Source organism: Talpa occidentalis, unplaced genomic scaffold, assembly GCF_014898055.3.
Source record: "Talpa occidentalis isolate TD23 unplaced genomic scaffold, MPIMG_talOcc4v2.1 talOcc4.4, whole genome shotgun sequence".
Taxonomy (NCBI): domain Eukaryota; kingdom Metazoa; phylum Chordata; class Mammalia; order Eulipotyphla; family Talpidae; genus Talpa; species Talpa occidentalis.
In genome coordinates, this window is record NW_023604295.1 from 50,516,825 (window position 1) to 50,537,773 (window position 20,949).

A 20,949-nucleotide genomic window follows, 5' to 3' on the forward strand; every position below is an offset into this window, starting at 1 on the left:
TGGTGGGTGTCTCACCTTTCCAAAACCTAGTTCATAGTTCTCAAATAACAGGTTCTGATTTTCATTATTATTCTGTCATGTTGAGTTTTATTTTGTTAGCCAAACACAAGTTCAATTCTTAGCATAACTTTTTTTTTTTTAAACATACAATCCATCCACTGCCAGTCCTCCCATCCCCTGCTGTGAAGGCCTTGTATTGCTGTACCTACATGGGACCTCTATTTATGCTAATTTGTAGCATAATCACCTCTTCCAGAAAGGGTACATATTAATGCAAGTTAGAGAACATTGAAGTTGCCTCTGGCTATTTGTATTCAGACCTGCCAACCTCTGAAAGCTGTAAATAGGAAGACTAAGAAGAAAAGCAGAGACTATAACTAATGGAATATAATTGTTTTAGCTGAAATCTTTTTTAAAGAGCAAGGTGGAAGAATGGCTAAAAACTAAGAACTTTTCTAACTCTAATAAGGATGGTTTATCAATGTATGCTTGTGTGCATGTGAGTATATTTATATATGAGCAATTTTTGAATAAAGACACATTTCACTTCTGGAAAAATAATTCCAGTCCTGCCTGTGGTCCTTGACATAGAAAGCATTCAAAATTTCCAGGTGATTATGTTTATTTCACTTTGTTATTTACCAAAACTTTGGTCTGAGCAACATAGAAACACAAGCTAATTGAGTATTTGCAATTTTTATTAATAATTTTGGATTAAGAGTTATTTTGGAAGTTTGTTTTTAAAGCATGATTATCAAGCAGGCCATAAAATGAATGAAATCTGAAGTAAAGAGTTGTGAGAGTCCTGGATCCACATGATAAAGCAGTTGAGAGTTTCAGAAAGAGGTGTTCATAGAGTAAAAGATAAAATTGTGACATCTGTCAAATTTGTATAGTAATAAAGTAAGCATGAGTAATTCTATTAATATTCATATTTTTAAGGTAAGTGTAAGAATGTGTACAGTGCATTTTAAGTCAAAATTTGGGGTGTTATTGGCTAGATACAGTCATTTCTTTGCCAAAGATACGAGGCTGTGTAAGGGCTAACCATCTGTCAAGTGATAGAGACAAAGAAAGGTTTAATACACTATTCTAAAATTTCCAAAAACTTGTTTTGAATTGTATTGTAGTTTTGTTTTGGCCTTTGTGCTTCATGTTGAGTATGCACTGGGTCAGTCACCCCACTTTGTTTTATGAGCAAACTATTCAAGGTCTAGATAAGGTTATTGTCACAGCTGATGCGATCTAGAGGCAAGATAAAATATGTTTTGATTTTGCTTTCATGTAATAATCAAAAACTCACAAGTGGGCCACCCACTAGCAGTTACACAAATGACTTTAAGCACAATTATTTTCATCCACCAATTCTGAATTTTGGTTGTCTTAATTCTTTTGCTTTGTATATTCAAGCCTTGTATTTCAAACCCATTCCTGAGCTGTTTTGGGGGAAAAAAAACGTAGCAACAGGAATCCAGATTGCCTGTTTTAGGTACAATATGGTGTGATGTGAAATTGAAACAGCAGATTGGTGAGAAACTTTAGTTTCAAACAAATATAAACTAGTTTGTTTAGTGAAGTCATACACAAAACAGTAGGCTCTATTGACATGGCAATTTTTTTTTTCTCAGTAATTTTCACATCATGAGGTCAGTTGGGTTCTTTGGGCCAGTAGTCTATTTCCAAGGCATCATAAGAAAGACTAGTCCTAATACTGCTGATTACAATGAGATACTTAGATATGCAGGCCAAAGAATTATTTGTAGCATTGCTAATTATATCAATAAAAATAGCAATATTAATACTGTAAGTGTCAAAATCCATTCTTGACAGTAGGAGGTAAACAGAACTATAGTCAAACAAAGCAGCCAGCCTGTCTCTACTGTCAGCTCATGAATATGCACTTCAGGAAAAATATACACACACTTTAGAGAATTGGGTGTACTGATTTAATCTCCTTTTCAGTTACTTTTAAAACTTCTTAAAATGCTTTTTAAGATTTCTAATTTATACATACAAAAAGGACTTGTACTTCTAGTTTTGAAATTCTTGGTACCTGCTTTTGTTTTTTTCCTTTTGCTGACTTTCATTAGTAAGTGTCTGAAGATTTATTTATAGTTAAAGCTTTATAAGTAACTAGAAATTCATTTTAGTTTTGCATACCTGCATTTTGGAACACAGATTACTGTTGCTAAAGGAAACTGGAAGAATCACTCTCTTACCCAAGTAGAAGTCATTGAATTCATAGATTTTTAACTTGAGGGGATAAGAACTCAATTCCTCATCTATTTAACTTTTGAATTTCACAGTGTCAGAAATCTCAGATGTAAAGTTAGGAGACACTGCTCTAGGTCTAATGCTGCTACTAAATATATGATCTTGGGCATGTCACATAATCTGGATCTCTGCCTTAGCTTCTTCATCTTTGGGTCCCTTTCCACTATAATAATGTGTATCTTTCATTACTTGAGTCTATATTTTAGCGTCAGGTAATGTGACTAGAAGTGATGTTTAGGATACCAGGAAATAGTATATGTAAAATATCTGACTTTCCTTTTTTACTTTCGGTCTGTGATAAAAATTTCATTTTAATAATACTTGCTTTCAAATATAGCATAGTATAAGTATAGGATTAGGTACATATAATCTTTTATAGTTGGTTGCTATAGTAAATTTATCAGTTTACATTTTTTATCAACTCATTTTCACTCACAAAGATATATTGGTAATAGAATGTATAACACAATTCTTTGCATTTTACTCTGTATAAAAGTTCTTTAACTGGGAAAAACAGATAATAACTGAATGAATTAACGCTGTCATTTCCTAATTTTATAGCATATATAGGTTGAGAGACATAAATAAGTAGAATAAAGGTTTTTGTCTCTCTAAGCAAAAAATATGCTTTGACTAATCAGGAACCATTTCCACATAGATTTTATAAAACTGGTAATTTTTAACTACTGCATTGATTTTTCGTCCTATATTATATCCATCTAAGAGTAGGTCTACATAGGAGGTATGATATATAGACAGAGTTGAATATTTTGATGAAGAACAGTTGGAAGAGTCTTTTATAAAGGCTTTTGCAAATACTATGCTATCATATATAGAAGCAAACAACAGCACAAAATACATATGTGCAGGTCTTTATTTAATGGTAACCTTGAGTTTTCATAAAAATTTCACTTTCCATTTCTTTTTAATTGACTCACAGTCCTTTTGCTACTATGAATATTAGTGAGCGGATCAAAACCATAAAGCACTTTACCTATTCACAAATAGAGCAATCTGGAGAAAGCTGTAGAATTCCAGATCTTCCCCCTTCCCTACACCCACTCACAGCTCCAGATGTTCCTGGTACTAATCATAACATTTTATAAATCACAGACAAAATACACAGTAAACTCTCCAGTATATTAGTTAATACTAAACTATTGTGGCCTACCAATTGTCTAGCTAATAGGGGAAAATGGCAGGAAGATTTTTAGATCAACCATTAGATTCAAAAGATGGCATGAATGCTTCAATGCATGCAAGTAAGGGAAAAAAATATTCTAAGGGATATTTAGAATGGAAATTGATATTAGAATATTAGTCAATTGAAGATTTTATTTATTTTTGCACAAAAGAACTGGGGTGTAGGGCAGGGGTGTGTGGGGAGGGGGTATATGTGTGAGAGGATCTATCAGAGATAGAGTGTGGAGCAGACAAGGCAGATCGACTAAAATATGCTGCTAAGGGTAGCAGTGGGTGAGACAGGAGAGGCCCGCTGTGCCATGTGGGTTAGCTCCCTGGCTGGGGATTGATCTCAGGCTGTTGTGATAGCTAGCACTGAGTCTTGACCCCTGGCCACAAGGGAGGAACCCGGCTATTAGTTGAAACCAATCATATATATTGAAGTTAATGTACTTTTTTCTAAAGACATTCATGCCAAAAAGACTTGCAAAATTATGAATGGGAAGTATAGTGCAAGGAAAAAAATGCATTCTGGTTTTGTTCTAAACAACAATAATAGTAACAACAATAGCTGTAGCCAACATTTATTCAAAGGTTACTCTGTACCAGACATTAATTATAGTTTCATTTTCTCAGTTACTTTCAAAGCTTGTGAGACAGTTTTATTATGCCAATATTAAAGGTAAACTAAAGTTCTGAACCATTAAGTAATTTATTCCAAGTTACATAGCTACTCTATAATAGCTGGGAATTTAAACTTAGGCCCAGCTCTAGGAACCTAAGCTCTTCATCACCTCTTTATCATACCTCTATTCTGGGAGCACTTTCACTCAGTGCTTCTTTCTGGTCATTTTATTTCAAGAAAGGCATAGTAGATTGGGCCTCCCGTGGTGGCACAGCAGTTGAGCACTGGGCTGCGAGGCTGCCCACAGCCTCTGCAGCAACAGTTCGTTCCCCGGCTGCCTCCGGGGAGGGTCCCACAAAAAAAAAAAAAAAAAAAAAAAGCATAGTAGATTGAAGACGTTTCCTGAGGAGGGGACAAGGTGAAAGCTGGAAGTGGGAGGATAGGTTGCTATGGTAGAGTCTGTTTTTAAAATTTAACTCTCAAGTCTAGAATTAGAAATGCTGGGAAGGAATTTGTCTAAAGGTTTTACATTGGATGGACTGGGGAGCTGCTGCTTGATTTGCTTCAGTGGACTACGGTGGAGTTGGGTTACAAATGTTAAAGCAAATGAAGGAAATCATGAGTAGGAGCAGGTCAAAAGCCAGCACTAGATGTTGGAAATACTGGAAGGAGAAGTCAAAAAGGACAACTAAATCTAAGCTGCTTGAGTAATCGAGAATTATGGATTATACGGAAAAAAAAATACTGAAACAGAACGGAAATAGAGTATATTCAAAATTTCTGCAGATATTAAATGACTTTGAAAGGCTCTACACTGTTTACTATTTATGCCTTTACATTTGTTCCAGAAACCAACAACACACTTAAACATGGGACACTTAGAGTTTAGGATGCAAAAGCTGCTATGATGTTGGCACAAAACAACATGATCATAAATACTTAGAGTTACGCCATGCGTTCAGGTACATTACAAGAAGTACATAAAAACTTACAGGTATGCCTGAGAAACACTGTCATTTATTGAGTGTATATTGTGTACCACTCAGCTCTGAAATCATTGTTTTGGAGGCTATTTATAAGTTGCTGTTTGCTGTCCAGTGTTCAGATATAAGACAACACTGGTTAGCTTTACTCAGGATTTAAAGGGTAAAATAAATTACACCTTAGTTTTATTTAATTTCATTATGTAATTTTGCTTTTCATCTCCTCCTTCCCAAACTCATGAAGTTTTTGACCAGGCTCCACCAGGCTTGTTGTGGAATAGTGTCTAGATGTCTCTTATGTAACTTTAGTCTTTCCTTAATTTATCACTATACTAAAAAAGGTAAAATGTTATTAGATAGGGTAAATGCATTTCTATCAGAAGAATAGGCTCAAATAATCAAACTCAGTACATGAGTTTAGAGTATATTTAGGAGAACCAGCACAAGCTAAGGTAAAGAAAATTATAGAAACTTAAAATGAATTGTTATTACATAAAATAATTTTACTGACATTAAAACTAGCACAAACTAGTATTATCCGATGTATACATACATACTTATATCCTTTGTCTACATGGTTCTAGAAATTTCAAAAGGTTTTAAGAGATAATCTTTTTGCACTATAATATGTAGATGTGAATATGTTAGATCATCTGAATGGCGTCTAATAATAATGAAAGTGCTATATCATCACTTTTGTGTCTTTACTTTTGCTTATACAATATCGCTGATATTTTCTTTAGGCTCCCAGTTTTAGTGCATTAGGAAATATAGTGCAACAGTCATTTTGTATGTTTCAATGGATGTATCACTAAAAGTATTCTATGAAGTTTGAAAGATGATTTAGAAGTTAGAGCATTCAGTTTATGCATGACACCTTTCCCTTCAGGTCCATTGTCATTGGTACTTTTTTGTTCTTGTTCTTTTGATACCTCTGGCACTTAAGTCTTTTTAACAGCAATGTTATTTGCATATGTGACCCTTGGGGAAATACTTTTGAAAACCCATGCCCTCTGTAATCTTTCTTGTTCTAGTAAAGGGATGAAAACAAAGCACTACTATGTTGAAGGAGTGATTTGAGTGAAAAAATAATGTGAAGAAAAAATGAACAGGATTCTAGGCCCTTCTGGTTCAGATAATCAACATTGTAGTTGCAGTGTTTGTAATGAAGTAAATTGCCCACGTGTATAAAAGCCAAAAATAAATGATTGTTGTTTTCCTGTAGTTTTGTGTTGTATATACCTCTGTTTCTATTGTTTGTGTAATTATGAGTTTTAATATACAAAACTGGGTGCATCTAATATAAAAAGAATTTGATTTGCTTGGGTGTTTTATATGCAATTTAACTCAACTCAAATTCTTTGACATTTTTAACTCAGGAAGGGTAGCATTTAGACTTGCACTCTTCCAAAATGCAGTTTAAAGAGTAGGTACCATATTTTATTGATCTTTAAATTCCTTAGTACTTTATTGATCAGGCTTTTTTGTAGCTGTCCTAGGATGGTTGCTTTGATCTTTGCTTATCAGACTTCTCATTCCCTTATTTTCTGTTGATGGCTCAAATTTAGCAGTTACAATTGTTATTAACTATTATATGCTGTACATTTCCAAAACCCAAATATTTTTACCTGTGCTCATGATCTTTTATTCTTCTAGGTACTGGATGAAATTCTATCATGGCAGAAGTTCCAGTAAAATACTATATATGCCATGATTCAGAAAAGAAATGTATCAGATATCACTGATCACTGGTAAAGGAAATCTGCTATTAATTCGGGATATTGTATTGAATAACATAGACAAAGCACATTACCTAGTGATTTGTGGCTGAAATCCAAATTTCATATTTTATATGATTCTTATCTGGATGAAGTTTGTAGGACAAATGGCGCACAGTATTTTTTATACTTAATAAATTTCAGTTAAGTGTTTAAACATTTTAAATGAACTTCCTACTCTTAACAAAGTTTTGAACCCTATACACTGACACATCTTATAAACTCCCAGATAAGAAAAAAACATGTTCCTACAAAGGGAAAAATAAAAATAAAAAATAAAAAGAGTTTCATATCTGTAAAAAAACCAGGAAACTAGAAAATAGTGTATGACATCTGCCAACTACAAAAGGAAATCCAAGAATCTCAGTGTCCAGAAAATTATCATTTGCTAATTAATGTGAAAGAAATACAATAAGGGACAGTCTCAGAGTATGTAATTATTATAACTTACCTGAGAAAATATCTGGTAAGAGATTATAAACAAACAACATATGAATTAGAACAAAGACTTTAGGGTGAGGAACACGAAGAGGAAAGGAAATAGTAGTAAATATAATGTGTGTGTGTGTCTAATTTCATCTAAAAATGTAAAAATACATGACTAGTAAATATATAATAAAGTAGACAATTTTAGACTTTTAATGTAAAAGGATCGTATTTGTGTAAAGAAAATTTTTTAACTACTTAGTTGATGGACTGGGTGGGCAGGAAAAAAGTAAAGGAGCAGAAATGGTAGGTGATAAGAGAGAAGGAAGAAGAGAAGACAGAAGGAAGTGAATCCTAAAGATCTCTTTTATTGGGGAAGAAGGGCAGCAGGGATAGAACCTCTTGGTGTGGGACAGAGTGTGTGTGTTTGTGTTTTCATTAGAGATGGAAAAAGGAAGTTTAATACAATAGAACATCATGAAACTTCCATATTGACAAGGAGAAAATATGCAAGTCACTTGATCAAACAAAAAGAACAGAAAAGGGAAACAAAGGAAATAATTTAAATATAAGTAACTGGAATATATAACATTAGACACATTAATTATCATGCTTAATATAGATGGATCAGACTCTCCCATTAAAAACAGATGTTAGATTGAGCTAAAAAATACATGTCATTCATTATAAGAATGCCTGTGGCAGTTATAAAGAAAGGTTGTAAAATGGTGGGCACAAAACACATGGGGCAAATACAAGCGAAAGGAAAATAGAAATATATGAATGACAACATTGATACCTAAAGGGGTATTATGATAAAAGGCACAGTTTATTAGAATAACCACATTTATAGAATAACCACATAAATCTGTAGACAGCCAGCTTATTTATAATAGTTAAGCACATAAAGCAAAAATGTAGAACATGCCAAACAGTTCTGTTAAACACATACAAAGAAGTGACTAAGAAAATTGGAATAATATATACTTAATATATATGTAGATTCTTATATATGTTGTGAACATCTCCTTGCTTGGTCACAAAGAAAACTAAATTTTAGAAAGTGGAGATGTTTTAGAAGCACATTTTCTGATTATAATCTGGTATAACTAGAATTTTAAAAGCTTCTCTGAAAGATGACAAAAGATCTTAATGAATTAGAAATTAAAAAAAAAACAAACAAACCCTAGTTAGTTCTTGAATAAAAAAAGGAATCATTTGGAAATCAATGTAAAGGATAATATTTTCTGAAATGGAAAACAAAATATAATAAAAATCAACCGAAAATCTGACTTTTCTTTTGAAAGACCAATAAAATACATAAACTCCTTGTGAAGATAAATTTAGAAAATGAACCCTGTAACTCCATTCTCAAGTAAGTTCACAGAAAACTGGTATACAACAGTTGACAGCAGCATTGTTTTTAATAGCCAAGAAGAGTACCAACAACTGATGAGTAGATAAATAAATTGTGGCATAGCCATACAATAGAATACTTACTCATCTATGAAAAAGAGTGGAACATTGCTTTGTGCTACAACCTGGATGGATGTTAAAAAAAGTAAGGTAAGGGACCTCCCTGGTGGCACAGGGGTTAAAGATACTGCACTATCAAGCTGTCAACAGCCACTGTAACATGAGTTTGATCCCTGGCCAGGGAGCTAACCCATATGGCGCAGCAGACCTCTCCTGTCTTGCCCACTGCTCCCATCAACAATGTATTTCACTACTCTGCCTGTTCTGCTCCCCACTCTGGTGGGTCTTCTCACCTCCAGCACCTCTGGCCTGCACCCAAGTTCTTGTATGCATAAATAAATAAATCTTAAAAAATGTATACTAGGGAGAACTATAGGTAGTACATCTAAAGGGAAAAATTAAATGCCAATATTTGTATCATAGAGTTTCATATCTGTAAAACAGGAAACTAGAAGATAGTGGAATGACTTCTCCAGCTACAAAAGGAAAATGACTACAATCCAAGAATCTCAGTGTCCAGAAAGTTATCATTTACTCATCAATGTGAGCAAAAATGGACAATGATATAAAAAATAAATTTAATTAGGGCCTCCCCGGTGGCGCAGCGGGTTGAGCGCAGCACTATGAAGCTGTCCGCAGCCTCTGCAGCATGGGTTCTATCCCGGCAGACTGCAGAGAAACCCACATGGCATGGCAGACCTCTCCTGTCCCCCACTGCTCCCCTCAGCAGGGTCTTCGGTCCATCTGCCTATTCTGCTCCCCTCTATGTCTCTTGTGAATTCTCTCACCCTCCTGCGCCTCTGACTGTATCCCAGTTCTTGTATAAATAAATAAATCTTAAAGAAATTTAATTTAAAAAATCCTGCTAAATGAAAGAAATTAGACCTCAAAGGCCATATATCATAAGATTTCATTTATATGAAAAGTCCAAAATAAGCAAATCCATAGAGCCAGAAGGTAGATTACTGATTACCAGGGAGTGGGAAAAGGAAGATGGCATGATTTCTTTATAGATAGGGGATTTATTTTTGTGGTTATGGTTGTGAAAAATTTTCTGAAATTAGGTAGTATTGTTTGTACAATTTTGCGAGTTTGCTAAAAGCCACTGAATTGTACACTTTAACATGGTTAAAATGGTGGTTTGATATATAGATTTTATCCCAGTAATAATAATAAATAAAATATACACAAAAGAGAATGAACAAAATTTTACTCTAGTCCAAAGTCATTTATAAAATAATGTAACACTTCTACATAAAATATTGCAAATATTTTGAATAGCAATGGGCCAAATGAATAAAGGACCATTCCTTTAGAAAAAGGAATTCAAACATAATTCATCTATAGGAAATATATCAACATAGTTTATTATAGCCCCAAATTAAAAAATCATGCATTCGTGTCAATATATCATGAGAAGTAATTTGATGCAATTCAACAGATTCAACTTTAGAAACAGATTCAAGTTTAGAAATAAGTAAAAGTGAGAATTGTTTAAAAATATTTTCACTCACAGCCTATAAAAAATTAATCAAAAATGGTTATATCCTAATATACTTCAAATTATCTCACCAGAAACTAGGCAAGAAACCACATCATAATTGTTTAATATTAACTTGGATATTTTAGCAAAGATAGTAGGCAAATGATAGAAATCACATAAACATTTTTAGAGAAGAGCTCCAAGTATCTTTTTAGATCTAAAGAAATCTAGAACTCTAATTTTAAAATTTAGAAAAATTTTAAAGTTAGTCTGTAGAAGGTGATTAGATGAAAATTTATAATGAACTTTTCTTTGAAAGCATTGGGGCCTCCCTGGTGGTGCAAGGGGTTAAGACGCAACCTATGAAGCTGTCTGCAGTCACTGCAGCACGAGTCCGATCCCTGGCCAGGGAGCTACCCACATGGTGCAGCAGACCTCTTCAGACTCACCCGCTGCTCCCCTCAGCAGTGTATTACTGTCAGTCTGCCTGTTCTGTTCCCCACTCTGTCTCTGGTGAATCCTCTTAACCCCAACACCTCTGGCCTGTACCTCAGTTCTTGTGTGTATAAATAAATAAAATGTTTAAAAAAAAAGAAAAGGTAATGCTAAAAGTAATGGAAATTAACACCATATTTTCTGCAGACATTAAAAGATGTGAATTAAAGCTATCATAAGTGGTCTGGAGAATTTCCAAGAGTTGTTGATGAATAAAAATAGCAAGATACAGAAAAGTGTGTATAAGATTAAATTTTGCAAAATAGTGGTAAACATCACTGAATATGTATTTCATATGTTTTATGTATGTATATATCTTCTTTATAGTAGGGTGATTTGCAAAGGAAATCCCATTGGGTGGGAAGAAATGTAGAGGTAGAAAAGTGGAGAATCCAGCTATAAGAGGTAAATAAAAAATGCATCAAAATCCCACTTTGCTTTTGTAATGAAATTAGTACTTTTGAATATACCTGTATGAAGAAAGTAAATTAAAATATTTAAAAACATTATGGCTGCTTTTGGCGATAATGATTTTATAGTTCTGAATATTGGTACCTATGGAAAAAATTTTTTCCTTTACATTTTTTGTATCTTTTATTTTGTACCACATTTGTCCAGAATTTTCTGCATGTTCTAAAAAATCGATAATATTTTAGTATTTTAGGTCACATTAATGTATCTACAAGTGATTTATAGTTTGTGATCATATTCTGTATATTCCACCCATGTTAGGGCTGACATGTGGCTAATACCTTTTGTTAAAACCTAGGTGCTATGTTTCAATTTGTTCAGTGTTCATTTTCCATAGTTAGTGCTTTTGTGTTAGTCATTAAATATTTCTAATATTACCCCTATAATGTTAAAAATTAAATAAAACAATTATGTATAAATCAAAACTTTGCACATAAAAGTTACTGAGTTAAATATTTGCTTATTTTATGTAATAGATTTTAGATACAGTAACAACTTAATGAACAAGGTAATGAAATACAGAAATGAAAACATTTAAGGATTTTTATAAATGAAACTAGAAGTTAGCATATAATATTTTTGGCAAGTTATTTGACTTTGGCAAGTTATTTGACTTTGAAAAAAAGTTATTTGACTTTGAACAAAGAATGAATGTCTGAACAGTCATTTTTTACACTTAATGGACATATACTTTAGTATACGTATTTATTATGTTTCATATTTTATATTGTCTAATGTTAAACCTTTTGACATCAATAGTGAATATATTGATGAAACCATCAAAACATCAAGTAGACAAAACAGTTGTATCCTTGAAAGGTGTGAATAAATGTACAGGTTTATCTGAAAGTAAAATGTTCCTATTTAGTGTTCCTATTTAGTTCCTATTTAGAGTGGGGAAATAATTTAGATAATTTCACTTTTTGCATCTGAGAATGCTAAAAAAATTTTCATATACATTAATTGTAATGGTGTTTCCAAAACAACTGAATCATACCAAATAAGAATGTTCTGGGGGGGACTTGTAATTTGCTTAATGTCCTAGATGAAGCGCGATAATTTCTTTGCTTATTTTCCTGTTCATTGAGGGGAATTCTTTATTCAGGTGTACTTCCTGATGGCTTCCTGGTCTTGTATAGATATATATTAATGTTTTCTAGAAAATCTGGTCTTTTCTTACATCTGTACTTAAATTACTAGTCCCTGCTCTTTTAATCAATTTTTTTTTTGCCTCAATAGCGGGTGTTTGATATTGGAAATTAGTGTGTAGAGAAGGCAGAATTAGTGTGTAGAGAAGGCAGAATTTAAGAGTGGTGGTTGCAAAGTGATCTAGCTATGTGAGTGTAGGCTTGTGGAAAGGTGTTTGTCAGTAAAGGGATGGTCACTGAGGTGCTTAAATGGGGTATATCCTCTAAGAGATAAAAATATACTAGACAGAATGTATAAGAATTGTAGGGAAGTGTGTTCAGAAAGAAAGAATAGGATCAATCTGTAGATAGTTTTTTTTTTTTTTAAAGATTTATTTATTTATTTATGCAAGCACTGGGTACAGTCAGAAGCGCGGGAGGGTGAGAGAACTCACCAGAAGACAGAACGGGGAACAGAACAGGCAGAACGACAGAATACACTGCCGAGGGGAGCAGTGGGTGCTGCAGGAGAGGTCTGCACGCCATATGGGACCCTCGACTGCGGCCTGGGATTGAACCGGCGCTGTAGAGGCTGCGGGCAGCTTCGCAGCCCAGCGCTCAACTGCTGCGCCACTAGGGGAGGCCCTGTAGATAGTCTTTATAGACAAATATTCTTTGGAAAATAAGAGCGTAAGATTTTATAGGGAATAGGGTACATAAAGGCATTATGGGGATGTGATACCCTTTGAATGGAGAACCAAAAATTTCTTTGGAGATAGTACTGGACAGATACACAATTTACTTTGATTTACATGTAACATACGATAGGCTATGTTTGAGGAAATTTTTTTAATTTAAGGAAGAATGGAGAGCAAGAGACAGCTCTGTGCTAATATTTTGCTAATGATTATTGAGGAGAAAACTAGATAGTCTATTCATTGGATTTGAAATCTACAGTCAATCAGGTAGTCCAAAGTTGAAAAAAAATGTGTATGTTGATATTTAGATTCATACAATAAGATTTCATTTGGGTCTCACTCGTCATTTCATTTCAATTCCCCTCCCTATTCCCATCCCTTCTCTATCTGCTAATTTTTTTTTAAAAGATTTATTTTTATTTATACAAGAACTGGGGCACAGACCAGAGGCAGGGGAGGGTGAGAGAAGTCACTAGAGACAGATCAGGGAGCAAAACAGGCAGATTAACCGAAATACACTGCTGAGGGGAACAGCGGGTGAGACAGGAGAGGTCTGCTGCACCATGTGGGTTTCTCCCTGGCCAGCCGGCAATGGAACTGGTGCTGCAGAGACTGCGGACAGCTTCACAGTGCTGCGCTCAACCCACCGTGAGGCTGGGGAGCCCTACCTGCTATTTTTTTTTAGATTTATTTATTTATTTTCATACAAGAACCAGGGTACAGGCTGGATGCGCGGGAGGGTGAGAGGATTCACCTGAGACAGAGCGGAGAACAGAGCAGGCAAACTGAGGAAATACACTGCTGATGGGAGCAGCAGGCGAGGAAGGAGAGGTCTGCTTTGCCATGTGGGATTCTCACCAGCTGGCTGGAATCGAACCCGCGCTGTAGAGACTGTGGACAGCTTCACAGTGCGGTGTTCAACCGCCTGCACCACCAGGCAAGCCCCCTTACCTGCTAATTTTTGCCTTTTGTTTTGTGAAAATTGAGACAGTTAAGGATGACATTTTAGCATTTTCTTTTCAGTGAAAATGCATTAGGTATGTTTATATTTGCTGCATAAACAGTTTCTAATAGTCTCTGCCTTCAACATTTAGACAGGAAACTCAAATGAGATTCTAAATGCTCAAAGATTCCTCCAAGGTCCAGAAATACATAGTTTTATTAAGATTACAAAAAAAAAATCCCACTGAACATCATAAAGTCTCTTTACAGTATAATTTAAATTTTCACTCTGTAAGAATGGGAAAGTGTTTCAAGTATACAAAAAGACTTGATGAGAAATGAAATACTTTACTATAAAAATAAACTTTGAGCTTTGAAAATAAACTAAGATTTGCTGATATTGAAAATTTGTAAATAATGCTAACTATTCACTTTATAGTTGCTTGTTAGAATATAGTAGGTTAATGACTGTGAATTTAAACATGATGAATTTAGTCTTTATGTTCCTCAAAAAGCTCATCTTTAGCAACTAATATCAAAGAAACTTCATAGTCTTTCTTACCCCACTTCTTTGTTGTGGTTATAAAAAAAAAGTTAGAAAATAATTCTTTAGAATACCCTGCTTTCTTATAGACAATAGTTTCGATGATTGTCAAATGAAATAACCAGGCTGTCTCACTTAGAGACTTTCACTTTATTATCCCTGACCCTTGTATTTGTCTCACAGTCTGGAATCTTCAGGCTGAAAATATTGCCTTCATTCATTTTCCTTCTCCCAAAGATAGTTCGTCTTCATCAAAATTAGTTGAATTGGGGCCTCCCTGGTGGTGCAAGGGGTTAAGCACCACACTATGAAGCAATCCAAAGCCTCTGCAACATGAGTTCCATCCCCTGCCAGCCAGGGAGCAACTCACATGGCCAAGCAGATCTCTCTTGTCTCTCCCGCTGCTCCCCTCAGCAGTGTATTTCAGTTAGTCTGCCTGTTCTGTTCCCCACTCTGTCTCTGGTGAATCCTCTCACCACCCCCGCATCTCTGGCCTGTGCCACAGCTCTTGTATGCATAAATAAATAAATCTTTTAAAAAAATTAGTTGAATCAGTCCAGAAAATGAAAAAAAAAATAGGTAATATATGAAAGGCAAAATGTTGTTAATTATTGAACTTGAATGATGGATACAAGAGCATTCATAGTACACTGTATTTGTGTACTAGAAAATATTCATAATAAAAAGATTTTAGAAATACAGTCAGAAAAATAAATTAGCTCAACCAGTAGGTAGGTTTGTTCCCCAGTTATAGGCATGGAATTTAGATGAGCTAATTTTTGTGAAAAGTATAAAATCCAGTCCAGATTGATTGTTTTTCACATGGATGTCCAGTTGTATTTGTTGAAGAAATTGTCGATACTTACTGACTCCTTTGTGAAAGATCAGTTCACTGTAAAGGTCATTTCTGAGCTCTCTGTTCTGTTTTATTAATCTATTTGTCTGTTCTTTTTGCTAGTACCACACTGTTTTGATTACTGTAGCTTTATAGGTAAATCTTTTGATTTTTTTTTATTGTGGTAACATTGGTTTACAACATTGTATATGATTTAGAGGTATATGACCACTCCTTTTTTAATGTATCTTACCACCTCACATCCACAACCAAAGCACTCATAATCCTCTTGGTGCTTGTGTAGTGACAGTCCTGCAATTTTGCTCTTTTTCAATTTTGTATTGGTTATTCTGGATCTTTTCCCTCTCTATGTATCTTTAGAATGCCTTTTTTTTTTTTTTTTTAAAAAAAAAAAAAAAAGCTCCAAATAATTTGCTGGGGTTTTAATCATATTATCTTTGAATCTATAGACCAGTTTGGAAGTCTGAGAGTACTTTTCTCTGATACTTGTCATAGGAACCTGATCAATATATTGGAGGTAAACCTTTCAATGTTGTGTCTACCTCTCTATGTCTGTGTTTGCCTAGAATTTTTAATTTTCAGAATGTCTGCACTGAGTCCCCAGCAATTTATTAGTTACAGTTCAGGTTTTCTTACTCTAGCACTAGTTCCAGTGACATTTCTACTCATGAGTCTGAGGTAGCTTTGATTCCCTGTACTCATCCCTTAATATTGGGACCAGTGGTTTGCTCTGTTTTTTACTGACTCTTTCATGGATCTAAGAAGAATTGTTGATTTTCGGTCTCTTCAGCTTTTTCACTTGTTAGGAAAGTATAGGGGCTTCCAAGTCCTTACATTTGGAACCACAAACAGGATACCCTTCTAATGAATTTTATTAGTTAAGTGCCATATACAAATCAGATTCTTATTAGCGACCCTAAATAAGTGATTCTTATTAGTAACTCTAAATAAGTGATTCCCAGATTCACATTACCCCCCCCCCGCATTCTCCCACCGTCCCTTCCTTCCTCTCCCCTTTTCTTTCTCTCATTCTGTTTAGAATGATGATATTTTTTTTTATGTATGTATGTATGTATTTATTTATTTATACAAGCACTGGGTACTTTCAGAAGCGCGGGAAGGTGAGAGAATTCACCAGAGCCAGAGCGGGGAGCAGAACAGGCAGACTGACGAAGCACACTGCTGAGGGGAGCAGCGAGCGGCAGGAGAGGTCTGCGCGCCATGTGGGACCCTCACCGGGTGGCTGGGGATCGAACTGGTGCTGCAGAGGCTTCGGGCAGCTTTGCAACCCTGCGCTCAACTGCTGCGCCACTGGGGAGGCCCGAGAATGATGGTATTGAGTAGGGTAAAAGTAAGACATTATGCTATCGAAATAGTTGAGAACTGCTTCATTCAATTCAGGATTATTAAGAAGTTGACACCTAGGTGAAGTAGAAATCAACAAAAATAAAAGCAAATATTTACTAAATGAGTACTGTGTGCCAGGTACTGAGCTTATTGAGTTTAGTAAGTCTGGGTTTGTATTTTAGAATTAGTCTGCTGGATTTAAATCCTGGCTGTTATGTGGTGCCTTGAACTTTACTTCTCTTATCTGTAAAAGGTATAATAACAGTATTTATAGAGTTTCATGATTATCAAATGAGATAATCTAAATAAAATGTTTAACATAGTATCTATCATTTGGTAAAATACATGGTAAATGCTGGTTATTATCAATATTAGGACTATCTTATTTATTTTTAAAGATTTATTTCTTTATGCATACAAGAACTAGGGTACAGGTCAGAGGTGGGGGTGTGAGAGGATTCACCAGAGACAGAGTCGGGAGCAGAACAGGTGAATTGACTGAAATACATTACTGAGGGGGGTAGCAGGCTAGACAAAAGAGGTCTGCTGTGCCATGTGGGTCACCTTCCTGGCCGGGGATCGAACTTGTGCTGCAGTAATTGTGGATTACTTCATAGTGCTGTTCTTAAACCCTTGCACCACCAGGAAGGCCCAGGACCATCTCATTTAATTATTACAAAAGCTTTGCAATCTATGTACTTTTATTTCCCCCATTTTAAAGATGAGAACAAAATAATGATTTTATGGGATTTGAACTTAAACTGTCTGAATCCAGAGTCACACACCTTTATGTTTTATTTCTTCCTCATTAGTAAGGAACAGATGCAAGAGAAGCTATGGGCTAATACAAATGATTCTTTAATGTGTCTTGAGAGTCTTATGATCATTTATGTGATTAATCAGCTATTTTCAAATTTGGTTTTATTAAATAGTCATCTTGTTTTAATGGACCATCAAATACTTTAGACATAACTATTTTCCCAATAGTATTTTTTAATGAATAATTATCTAAAGATATAATTATTAAAGTATATTTATACTAATGTAAAATGTTAAAACAAAGTATATCAAGTCAGAATGCATGTTTCCAGTACTCAAAGGCAATTGTTTATTTTTAAATAAAATTTTACTGATTTACCATTGGTTTATAATACTATAAAAATTTCAGGAATACAGCTTTGTACCTTGATATCTATATATATGTAAAGTTCTAGTGCCATTCACGCAATCATATTCACCCACTCTAACTTTTCTCTCTACCTTCCACTCCTATCTCTTTGGTAGCCACCATGTTTTTACACAGTCTTTAAGTTATTTGGTTGTGTTTCATTAGTTTGTTTGCTTTGGTTATTTATATGCCACATATGAATGAAATCATCCAGTAGGCAATTTTTTAAAATGATACTGTGTATACTTTTTACTAGTTAATTGTTTTCCAGTTTTATTAATGTATGATTGACTAATAAAATGCATTTAGGTTGTATACATGAATTTTTAAGTTGTAAAATGATGATTTAGTATACATATACATTGTGAAATGATTACTACAATCAAGTCAACTCAATATATCACTGAAGTTATTTTTTCCATTTGTGGTGAGAACACTAAAGATCTACTTTGTTAGTTAATAATATAGTTAGTAACTATTATCACCAACTTTATATTATTATATCCCAGCAAAATATCATTTTGTAAAAAATAAATTACTGAGGTAATATGGTATTTTACTGAATAATATAAAATTACTTTCTAAAATTTTATTTGAAAGTCATTCCCCACCTTAAACCAACCATACTAGCTGTTTAAAGTTTTCATAGGCATATATCTGAGGTGTGAACCTATTCTTTTAAATCATATACAATGTTGTAAACCAATATTATCTCAATAAAGAAAATAAAATATAAAGTGCTAGTATTAGTTTCACTTAAAAAAAATAAGTCTTCAGGGGCCTCCCTGGTGGCGCAAGGGGTTAAGCACCACACTATGAAGCAATTTGCAGCCTCTGCAGCACGAGTTTGATCCCCAGCTGGCCAGAGAGCAACCCACATGGCCAAACAGACCTCTCCTGTCTTGCCCGCTGCTCCCCTCAGCAGTGCATTTCAGTCAGTCTGCCTGTTTTGTTCCCCACTCTGTCTCTGATGAATCCTCTCACCCTCCGCATCTCTGGCCTGTACCCCAGCTCTGGTATGCATAAATAAATAAATAAATAAATCTTAAAAAAAAATAAGTCTTGGTATAGCTTATGTCTTATTTTTCTTTTTTCATTTAAAACTATTTTTGGGGAAACTTACAAAAAATATTTGGCTGCATCATCTAATGCTTTAGGTGCTTTAACTACTATTGATAATAATGTGATATGTACTTACTTCACTTTAAACTTAGGTAAATAGTGATATTTATTATTACTACATGTAATGTTCTTAATATAAAACACTCTGTTAGTTCTGGCTAGGATTTCTTTTTTAGTAGTTGGGGAATCAGGCTTGATAGAATGGTAGGTGAAAGTTCAGTTTTGTAACATACTATTTGCAAGATCTTGTGCAAATTATTCACTCTCTGCAGCTAACTTTATTACTGTGAAAAAATACGAAAATGGCAAATTACTTCACAGGTTGGCAGGGAGGATTGAATTTAATAGCTGATATTAAGAAGTTCTTTAAGTTGTTATATGATAGAAAATATTAATTGTTGATATGAATCCTTATTAGTTAGAATACATCCATAATAGAAAACAAAAAACCCTGAGAATCTATGGTTGGGGGGGGGGGGAAGGAGGTAATCCAGTAATCCATTATCATTTAATGACTTTTTGCTTTGGGCCAATTACTTTATGTCTTTTTTTTTTAATACTTTTTTTTCAGTGTCCCACTTTTCCTATAGAGGAAACTGAAGTTCTGAGAAAATGAATCTCTTGTTTAAGATCACAAGTAGTACATATGGAAGCTTGCTTCAACTCCTGAGTTGCTTGACATTACAACCCATGTTCTTTCTACCAAACACTGCTTCTCATATACCTGGGAATGAAGTATACCATCCATAAATTATTATGAGTAAGATGAAACTAATCTTTCAGGTTCTCATTAATACAGTAATGGCTTACTTACATTTATTATTTCTCCTTTTACTCTCTGTAAATATTTCACATTGATTTGCTTTATTTTTCTGTAAAACAGCACTGTTAGGTAGGAAAACTTGAGAGATATAAGTAAAGAATTAATGAAATTATATATTACAAGGTAGCATATTCCTACTTCAAGTCATTTATCTGAAAAAAGTTATGAAAAACTTTGTTGGTTTATAATACATTTCACCATTGACTACAATACTTTATAAAATATCAAAATTCTTAATTTAGTGAAATAAATAGTCAATTTTATTTTTAAAGATTTATTTATGCATACAAGAACTGGGGTACAGGACAGAGGTGTTGGGGGTGAGAGAAGTCACCAGAGGCAGAGTGGGTAACAGAACAGGCAGATTGGCTGAAAAACACTGCTGTGAGAGCAGTGGGCAAGTCAGGAGAGGTCTGCTGTGCCATGTGGGTATCTCCCTGGCTGGGGATCGAACTTTTGCTGCAGTGGCTGCAGATAGCTTCATAGGTTGTGTCTTAACTTCTTGTGCCACCAGGGAGGCCCAAATAGTCAATTTTATAAGATATTTCAATTGATTTCAGAATCATTGATGGTACTGCCTACTTTATGTAGAATATATCCCTGTGGGAAGCATTGAAACATTTTTTTATCCTCTGGGGAAGGCCTCAGAAAAGTCAAGTTCCATGTAATTTGGGCAATCAAAATGGTGTAAGTTTTACAGAGTAGTTACGTAAAGGGAAAGGTCAGAGAAACTAACTTGCATGCAACTTCCTTATAAGTCAGCTTTTCATCAGTGATTAATTTTGTTGGAGTGCATTCTCTTTTCCTAGAACATTAGGCATATTAGTTCTTGAATATAAATATGGAAACATTTCAAAATCCAAATAGAAATGATTTTTGAATTATTCACACCTTAGTTCCATTTTTTAGTATAAATGCTCAAGGATTTTTTTATTTTCAAAATCCCTGGAGAACATACAAAAATAATAGCATGTTTTGTAATGTTTTAACAATTACTTGGTCATTCCTATCAAAAATGGAGTTGCCAAAATTTTTATAGAAAACAAAGAGCAAGTTACAATGGCATGCTTTATATTCATTCAATAATATTTAATTATTGAATACTTAGTACATTGAAAGCATAGAGTAC

General features: G+C 34.3%; 1 protein-coding gene across 26 annotated transcripts in view; it reads left to right on the forward strand.

Moving 5' to 3' along the window:
* Positions 1-20,949, forward strand: part of ZBTB20 (zinc finger and BTB domain containing 20) — a 775,686-nt gene that overhangs the window by 3,871 nt on the left and 750,866 nt on the right. The window contains exon 3 of one of the 26 annotated variants that reach the window (XM_054700562.1): positions 6,721-6,815. The exons of the other annotated variants lie outside the window; for them this stretch is intronic. The gene's annotated coding sequence lies outside the window, so the exon portion shown is untranslated. The remainder of the gene's footprint in view (positions 1-6,720; positions 6,816-20,949) is intronic. 26 annotated transcript variants of the gene reach the window in all.